This window comes from Silene latifolia, chromosome Y (genome assembly GCF_048544455.1).
Source record: "Silene latifolia isolate original U9 population chromosome Y, ASM4854445v1, whole genome shotgun sequence".
Classification (NCBI taxonomy): domain Eukaryota; kingdom Viridiplantae; phylum Streptophyta; class Magnoliopsida; order Caryophyllales; family Caryophyllaceae; genus Silene; species Silene latifolia.
The window spans coordinates 121764657-121774779 of NC_133538.1; the positions used below are offsets into that span (position 1 = coordinate 121764657).

Below are 10123 nucleotides of genomic sequence, written 5' to 3' on the forward strand. Positions count from 1 at the left end.
CCTCTACCTCTAAGGTGATGGTTCCGCGTTTGACATCTATCACAGCCCCAGCTGTATGTAAGAACGGTCTGCCTAAAATAATAGGTATCTGACTATCCTCTGCAATGTCCAAAACAACAAAATCGACAGGAATAAAAAACTTACCCACTCGAACGGGTACATCCTCTAGAACACCTATAGGTCTCTGAGTCGATCTATTTGCCATTTGAACGGTAATATCGGTCACCAATGTTTAACCTTTCGCAAACAGAATATGGCATGACACTAACACTGGCCCCTAAGTCACAGAGGGCCTTTCCAATTACGTGGTTACCTATAGTGCAAGGAATTGAAAAACTACCCGGGTCCTTTAATTTAGGTGGCACATTAACTTGTGAATGAGCATTACATTCCTCCACAAACGCAACATTACCATCATCACGAAAATTTCTCTTACGATTCAAAATATCTTTCATAAATTTAGCGTAAGAGGGTACCAGGTAATTAAATCGATGAAAGGAACCGTTACCTCGAGATTCTGGACCATCTCCAGAAACTTACCAAACTTACGCTCCAGCTTGGTAGCCTTCAAACGCTCCGGATACGGGACTGCAACACTGGCCGTAGGATCAGTAACCTTCGGCTTCCGTAGGTTTAAAACCCCGTCAAATCATCAATGAGTGACAAATCATGCAAACTAGTTGACGGATTTGCATCCCGCTCTGGAAATCCAGTCGATCGACTGGTAGGGGTGGTCGATCGACCAAGTAAGGCTGGCGTGAAACGGTTCTTGTCGAGGATTAACGTCATCGGGTATCTCGATCGATCGATCGAGGATGTTGGTCGATCGATTGGATGTGCTAGGTGTGAATAGTTTCGACCGAAACTATTTTGTCGACAATTCGATCGATCGAATTGCAGGAATGTTGGTCGATCGACCAACGATCTTGGCATTCAGACTCGTTTTGCATCGAAATTCAAACGAGCTTCTTCATCATTTCCCGAGTCTTCCTTTGGCTTGTCGGGACTTTCATAAGAAAGGCCACTTCTGAGATTGATGGCATTGATCGTCTCAACCGGCCCTTCACATTTGTTTGAAGAATTAGCGGCTTGCTTAGCCTCCATATTCTCCAATTGTTTCACAAAATTCTGTGAGGACTCAATCCCGGCTGCTTCCATATTCGCCACTTGAACTAAAAGGAGTTGGACAATCTCTCTTAACTTCTCGATCTCATCTGAGTTTTGAACAGGAATTTCGACTTTCTCCTTGGGAGCTTCAGAAGTCTCGAGCTTGTCGAGACGGGAAGAAATGGAAGTCATAAGTGTCACAACAACAATGATCATTTCTTCACTTTGCCTTCGTGACTTTCCACGTGAACTTCCAAACTCGAAGCAATGGATGCCATCTCCTCAATAGTGTTCCAACCTTTACTTTGACCGGTATTATTTTGGAACCTACCATTAGCAAATTTGCATCCAAAATGACCTTGTAATCATCATATAAAGCATTGTAAAATAGGTTGCAAAGATACCATTCTTTGAAACCATGATGAGGGACAGCTCGGACCAAACGTTTGAAACGTCCCCATGCTTCACAAAAATCTTCGTCGGCTCCTTCTTTGAAAACTCGTGATTTTACCCTTCAAGGCATCGATCTTTGAAAGCGGGAAGTACTTCTTGTAGAAGGCTAGTGCTAAAGATGTCCAATCAGTGACTCCAGCTGCTACTCTATCGAGGTAGCGGTACCAATCTCGCGCCGAATCCTTCAAGGAGTATAAGAACATAAACCCCTTTACTTCATCTTGAGTTACCCCCTCTGGTATAGGTATTGAACAACAATAGTCCGTGAAAATTTCCATATGTTTCAAGGGGTCTTCATCTGGCCGACCCGCGAACTGATTCCGTTCCACTAAATCAATATAAGAGGAACGAAACTCGAATTTACCGGTAGTAGGGGTAGGTAACTGGCGCCCCTTTGGAAGGTGGTGCTCCTTTGGCTGAAAATTATCGTATATCGTAGCCATAACTTCCAAAGTGAGAGTACTCAAGTCTTCCTCTCAAAAACCTGTCTTCTAACTGTGCAAAAGCAAAACTAGAAGCAAAGGTTAGCAACGGCCTCAAGGAACAAAAGTTCCTTGAGACAAGAAAAATAAACTAAAATAAAGCAAACAGAATTACACCGTCTCCCCGGCAACGGCGCCAAAATTTGATACCGTCGTTTGGTACCAAAATTAAATTTATAATTCCAAACTAAAACTATAGCTAGTGATAGTAAGGGTCGAACCACAGGGAGACAAGGTTGATTTTGGTTGCTATTTTTCAGTCTACAAAGTAACAATTAATTGGGGGTTTTGAAATTGATTGATTAACTGGCTAATTGCTAAAATGAATATTCTTAACAAGATAAAAAGAGGATCGGGAATTTCGGTTCACCATGGCAAATAACAGGTCAGACAAGCAGCAGAGGTCTCATAATACAGTCTCAGGGAAAATAAGCTAGTCTTTCGATCAAAGCTCAAATAACCTCACGGTCTAATAATTCCCTAGAATTTATCAAAGCTTTCACTCAAGAGAAATTCTAAATCTAACGATAAATCAAATTACCAATCTTTCAATCTAGCAAAGGGATCTATCAAAAGATAACAAGACCATACGGAAGAACTCATGCTACACAACAATCCTAATTTCACACCATGGCTCACTTATTCCCAATCAAAGGAATTACCTACGCATAATCATAACTACACTAATTGCGAAATTAATAAATAAGAACAAATTCAACATGATGGAATCTAACTAGAACAAAGGGGAGAAATTCAATTCTTTGAAATTAATTGATGAAACAAGAATCAAAATAACAAGGAAAAAATAAGAAAGAGGAAGAATTGCATAAAAGCTTACTAATTGAATATCAAGAACAAAGCATTCGAATCAAAGGTTTCCGTCTCCAGCTAGATCTGAAAACTAAGTTTTTTCCAGAATGAAAGCATAACCTAAAAGTTCCTGCGTTCTACTGATAAAAAGATACCCAAACTTAATTACAAGTTGGGCTTTTGAAAGTCTAACACGGAGAAATAACTATCGATTCGAAATCGAGTCGATCGACGGGCGAGTGGTCGATCGGCGAGTATGCGAACGAGTAGCTTCGGCCGAGCTCCGGTGGTCGATCGATGAAAAGCATTGTCGATCGATGAAAATGTTGAGCGATGGCTCCTTGTTGCTTCCAATCAACTCTTCACTCCTTGCACGCATCCCAAGGTGAGTAAATGCGACTCTCCTTCTTCTTGGCTTCCTTGAACTTGCTTCCGGAGGACGAATTTGGCTTGATTTAGCCCACTTCCGCGCATTCCTACAATAAATCATAGAAAATGCAAAGTAAACCGTTTCGAGAGAAATAGCAGCCTTAAGCTACCAATTATGCATAGAAATACATGCTAAAGCCACAGATAAAGTGTATAGAATATGCACGTAGCACCCTTGATTCGCCCCTTGTGGTTCCCGTCACAAGGGGGAGTTGCACATTAAGGATCTTGGGCTTTTGCTTGGCGTTGATGAGCAGGGCTTAAGTGGGAACGACTGCGGTCCCCCACTAGCGGTGTGGATTACTGGTTGTGACTGGTTATCTGGCAGGGCAAGACCATCTGGCTAGTCAGGTGATTGGAGATGTGACGGAGTTGGGTGATTGTGTGTACTGTTGATATTATTGTATCTTATATTGTGTAATCAGTAACTTACCCCATTTAATTGTTTTAAAAACTATGGTGATCCATTCAGGGATGGTGAGCAGTTCTTGAGTAGGTATGAGATGGACGACCATGGGATAGCTGGGATTGAGTCACCACGTGTCACTAGAGTCTTCCGTTGTGTATTTGAACTTATATTTCTTTTCAGTTGGTTTTGGTACTTTAGAACAGATGTATTTCACTTTACAGTTTTGTGATTTTGTTATGTAATCATTTAAACTTAATTATCTAAAGTATGTTATTTTATGGTCAATTTGATATACATTGCCTCGGGTAACCTAGATGGTAGCACTTTCATGCATTAGGCGGTCTTGGTAAGGCACCTTGGTGTATGGCGGTGTTAAAAAGTAAGCGACGATTTTGGAACCTGTAACAAATGAACCGAATGAGTCTAAGGAGTCAAACTAAAATGAACTCGGGTAGGAGTTGTTAGGAGCTAATGCAAAGACTTGGGAGACGTCCTAAAGTCGCAAACTCGCCCTACAACTTTAAACCGGTCACTATGGGGTGTCATGGGATCGCTATGTGTTTACTAATGTTTTATTGCATATGTTGGATGATGTGTGGTATAGAAATGTTGGAAAATGTTTGTGGAGAAATGGAGGATGTGGTGAAAAAGGTGAAGCAGTTCATATGATGAAATGTTGTGAATAATGATATGTTGCATGATGGGTGATTTATAATGTGGCATTATAGTAACATGTGAATAAGACGTTGCGTTTGATGTATATATGTATACTTTGTGTTGCGAAAAGTTAGTAAGTTTAAGCATGCGGGTAGTTAAAGAAGTCGGCATGACTCGATCGAGTGGGGGATACTCGATCGAGTAGGTAGGACTCGATTGAGTGGGCTGAGCTCGGTCGAGTGGGTTTATGACAACGTTGGGTAGTAACTGCTGTTTTGGGGAACTAGATCGAGTAAGAGGAGTACTCGATCAAGTAGCACTACTCGATCGAGTATGTTTGGGGCTCGATCGAGTGCATTTTGTTCTATGTTCTTGTCAGGTTCTGGAGTTGAGGTAATAAATCGAGTAAGAGGGCAACTCGATCGAGTGGGTGCTGTTACTCGGTCGAGTAGGTGTTGTTCAAGTCGTATATGCTTTAAGCTGTAAGCTGTAAGCTATATGCTTACGTTTGTCTCTCCTATTATAGCTCAAAGATATGTCGCCGAGGAGATCTGCTTTGTACACTGAGGCGCAAGAGATGAGTGTAGAAGATATAGCCAAAATGCTTTAGCATCAAGATGCGCTTACCGAGGCCCTAAAAAGATTTAGGAAAGACAAAGATGTCGGAATAGACTTTGCCAAGATGAGCACTACGATAGCCCGCTTCAACCAAAAAGAGTATATGGGTACCGGTGCGCCAATTTTGCCAGACAATTGGCATAGGGAACTGGAGAACATCTTGAATGTGGTTCATTGTCCCGAGGAATTCAAAGTGGAACAAGCTGCTTCTACTTGAGGGATGCTGCAGGAGAATGGTGGGACAAGGTAAGGGAGAGTGCCCTAGATCTGTTTCTGAAGCAGGGGAAGCCAGCTATACCGTGGGTTGAGTTTAAGAGAGCTATGCGCCGAGAGTGTGTACCTGAGCACGTTCATAGTAAGCTGAGGGAGGAGTTCGATGCTTTCAAGATGACTTCGGACATGACAGTGGCTGATTACTATCATAAGTTTAATGAGAAATCGAGGTATGCATAGGACATGGGGCTGAGTCAGGAGAACTTGGCACTGAGGTTTGAGAAGGGGTTGACCTACTGATACGTGTAATTTTGTATAGTTTTTTTAGCCTACTTTAGCACGTATTTTCATGTACTTTTGTACTGTTTATATCGCATTAAGCCCCGAATTGGCTACTTTGGTCCCTTTTGTCCGTTTTGTAGAAATGAACATGAAAGTATTGGATTCGTACCATTTTCGTCCCACTTTGCATGCATTTTAGGAGACGGGATTTTTCCGAGCGAGATCTTTCATTGGGATGCGTGAAGAAATGGTCTACGAAGCAGTCGGCTACGAGTTGAAGCTGTTTCAGAGGAAGAACACTCGATCGAGCCCTTTTATTGGTCGATCGAGTGGTTTTTGTAGCTGAGTTGGTCGATCGAGTGCTTTATTTTACTCGATCGACAAAGTTGGAATTGGGTGTTACTCGTTCGAGTACTATTTCTACTCGATCGAGTAGATTGCCTGGAGAAGTACTCGATCGAGCTGTTTCAGACTGCTCGTTCAAGTGGTTTTGTCTTCCATGGGCTTTAATTAGTCCGTGAACTTGTTTTTAGTTATTGGACTTAGCATTTTTCTATTTAAACGTACGTTAATTAGGTCTTTAGGAATCTAATAATCTGATTATCTTTTATTTTCCATCTTTCACTGAAAAAAGACTACGTTGCTTTTTCCTCTCTACTGTAACTTTTGCTTCCGGATTTTCTCACTCGGATTTAGTTTTTCTTTACGCCGGATTCTTGTGATTGTAATCTCTTCCTCTATTTTAATCGTAATCTTTCAATCATTTGCTTTAATTACTTGTTTCGTTCCTTTTTAATTCCTGCCCTAATCTTTATTTATGCAATTTCATTATTATTTCATCATGTTTAATGTTAGTTATTTCATTGTTATTAGTTTTGATAATATTAATAGCATAAGTAGCTAAATCATTTCATGGGATTAGGGGATCTACGGTAGAAATGTGACGATGTAGTGAGTAGGTTAGATGAATTATTTGTGAGATTTTGTCCCCATGGCAATATAACTATATTTACCGACTTAGTTGAGTGCACGCTGTTGAGTCACCTTTTAATCTGGTTAAATTTAATCCTGGATCGGAAGATTGGACTAAATAGACCTGCTATGAACAGTAGACTACCCTGACGAGGACGGAAGTTAAGTTAGTGGAAATCTAGGATAGAAAGTGGACCGGAAGGACCTTTCTATATCCGTCTCACAGTAATTTATCTAGACTATTCGCAGTTGAGTCGGCGGACTACCGTAGTGAACCAAAATCCTGACATGTCCTTTCTTTATTGATAGTTTATCTCTACTTTCTGCCTTTAGTGCTCTTTCCGTGCTTCTCTTTCTTTTACACCTTTAGTTTAGAAAATCAATTTACAAACCCCTCATTTTGTGACCAAATAGACTGACTCTTTACAGATATCTTGCCTCCCTGAGGAGATCGACCTGATTTCCCTAGCTATATAGTTAGTTTAGTTAGTCATTTTTGATAGGTATACGACTGCTCTGTCAAATTTTGGCGCCGTTGCCGGGGAGGCAATTGCCCTATCTGTTTTTGTTTCATTTATTTTTCCGTCTCAGGGATTTCTTATTCCTTGAGACAGTTCTTATTTATTTTCTTTTAGTGCTGTGTATGCCCAGGTCAAACAAGTTGGAGTTAGTTTCAGCTGATTTTGAGCCGGAGAGACTGTTCAGGCATAGACTCCGTCTGTAAAGAGAATCACGAAAGGAAGACTTGAGTACTTTCGAACCCGAACTTCAGCATTTCCTATTTACAGAAGATCAATCTTTAGTAGAAGATAGTCTCAGTTCTGTAAAACAACTAGTAAAGATGCCAAATAGTGCAAGTCATTCGGAACCTAAAGCATCATCTATTCCTAAAGGTTTCAATCTCCAGACTGAGGATGGGAACACTTTTAACATCCGCCCATCCTATATCAATCTGGTGGAGAGAAATATCTTTAGAGGTCTGGCAGGTGAAGACCCGAGGAAGCATATGGAGGTTTGTACGGACTACTGTTCTACTATCCCCGCCACAAAGGGGGTAACTCAAGATAAGATTAAGGATGTGCTATTTCCTTTCTCTTTGACTGACTCAGCCATGGAGTGGCTGACTGACTTGGACCATATGGCTGTAGGGATCACAGACTGGGAGACCCTTGCTCTTGCTTTTTATAAGAGATATTTCCCTCCGCAGCGCACTAATCAACTAAGGGCAAAGATCACTAGTTTCAAGCATGCACCTGATGAAACGTTCTATAAAGCTTGGTGCCGGTTCAAGAGGTTGGTGAGGTCTCTTCCTCACCATGGTTTTGATCCATGGTTTCTGTCCAATCAGTTCTTTAATGGGTTGTACGATGACCACAGAGCCATACTTGATTCCTCATCCAACGGAAGATTCCAAAAGAATACTGATGATGATAAGGGATGGGCGATTATTGAGGAGATGGCGACCCATTGTGCTAAGTATAGGGACCCGAGGGATGGTATTCGAACATTTCACGCGGTTTATAAGGCAGTCGTGGCTCAGCTGGAAGCCATGAATGCTCGTTTTGATAAATTGGAGTTGCAATCTGCTGGAAAGCCTCAGACGGTCCATTTGCTTACTAGAGGGGAGACCGTCACATGTGAGAGGTGTGGGAGCAACGACGGTCATACTGTTGTTGGCTGTCTTACAGAGAAGGAACAGGTCCTTGCTTTTCAACAATACAGGCAAGGAGAGGGTTTCTATTATAATAACCAAGGGGCGGTCCATCCCAATTTGAGGTGGACAAGTCAAAATGTGCTCAATCCTACCCCTCCTCCGCGGCAGCAGCAGCCATATGTCCCTCCTCATAAGGCTCAACAAGGCTTTTAGAAGCTTCCTTCCTTTCTTATACTTAATCAAGGTGCATCATCCTCAGGTGGGGTGAGCGAGTTGTCTGAGTTGAAGACGATGTTGCAGTCTTTGACAAAGCAATGGCAACTAAGTGACCAACAGAAAGATGCATTCATCAAGTCACTTGAAACTCAAGTTGCCCAGTTAGCCGCGAACTAATCCACGAGGAAGCAGGGTCATTTACCGTCACAAGCTGATAAGAATCCACACGAGACGGTGAATTTAATAAATCTAAGAAGCGGTCGTTCATATGAGGGACCGGAATTATTGAAATCAGACCCGAGGAAGGTAATTACTGTAATACTACGGTTTTATGAGTCTTTGGGTACTCTATCGAGTAGGCCTTACTCTGTCGAGTAAGGGTGTTTTGGTTTTTAGAAAAGTATTCTGCCTGTAGGGTACTCGATCGAGCATACTGGGTACTCGATCAAGTAAGTGGCACTCGATCGAGTACGTCAGCTACTCGATCGAGTAGCTCGGTTTACGGGTGATGTTTTGTCGGGTTTTGATAATAAAACGGATTAGTATTTAAATCGTTCCGTCATCTTAATAACACACTTTTACAAACCTAATCACATGAAAAGAGATTCAAGTTACGTTCTTCGCATTCATCCGTGTTATTGACAAATCCCGGAGTTCGAGAGGTTGGATTTCATCGTTCTTTACATCTTTGTGATCCTTGCTATGAGGGTAAGATCTACGTACCGATTTTATATTATTTAATGAAGTTTGTTTAAACCCTAATCTGGGGAATTGGGGATTTATGTTAGTTTTGTATAGTTAGTGATTATGTGATGATGTGTTAGGAGGAGGATTCGTAGAGGAGGCTTTTTGATACAGCTGTTGAGATCGTCTGCGTGTGTTGCATTCCAGGTAGGGTTTCCCTACTCAGTATTAGTCACATAATGTGTTGGTTGTTGGTTGTGATTGTTGTATTATATCATATTCGTATTGTGACGGTTGTTGGAATTTGTTACTGTTGATAGTTGTAATTGATTGTATCTGTCTGTGGTATTCGGGGTGCTTCCCTGGCTGAGTTGCTTCACGCCCATTATTCGCCTTCTGTGGAACCCGCCATAGAAGGGATGTGCACATTAATGGATTTGGGTTATTCGCTCTATGGTATGAGTGGGGCTTAGGTGGGAACGGCTGCAGTCCCCCACTGGCGGAGTGGAGTTACCTATTGCGACGGGTACTCTGGCAAGACTACACACTTTAGTGTGTAGTCAGTGATGAGGAGTGATTATGGAGTTTGGGTTATGTGATGGTTGAGATGTGTTGGTTTCTGTCTTATAGTAATTATATTTATGATTGTGTGATCAGTACTGACCCCGTTTAATGTTTTGAAAAACGGTGATCCATTCCGGGATGGTAAGCAGTTGTTGAGCAGGCATGAGTCGAGACATATGGGCTAGCTGGGATGTGTCACCACGAGATGATAGAGTCTTCCGCTGTAGCTTGAGTAGTTTGTCAGACATTTTATTTATTTGATTAGACAGTTGGTTTAAGAACATGTAACCGTACTTTATCAGCTAGTTTTGGATTGTATTCACTAAACTTTATACAATTTAAATGTTGATTCTTTATTGTCTTTTGATTATCATTTCCTCGGGAAACCGAGATGGTGACATCTTTATACCTGAGTGGTCCTGGTAAGGCACTTGGAGTATGGGGGTGTCATAATTACTGCTGATGAACAGTTCACGGTTGAAGAAAAAGAGCAGACGACAAAGAAGATACTCGATCGACTGGTTTCAGGTCGTCGATCGAGTTAAAAATCTGAAGAAAACACTCGATCGAGTG

At 41.6% G+C, this 10123-nt stretch overlaps 1 non-coding gene across 1 annotated transcript; it reads right to left on the reverse strand.

Annotated features, from left to right (window-relative positions):
* Positions 1-7648: 7648 nt before the first annotated feature.
* LOC141635805 (small nucleolar RNA R71) lies at positions 7649-7755 on the reverse strand. The gene has a single exon (XR_012540464.1). It is a non-coding gene; the product is annotated as a small nucleolar RNA R71 (small nucleolar RNA).
* Between the last annotated feature and the right edge of the window lie 2368 nt (positions 7756-10123).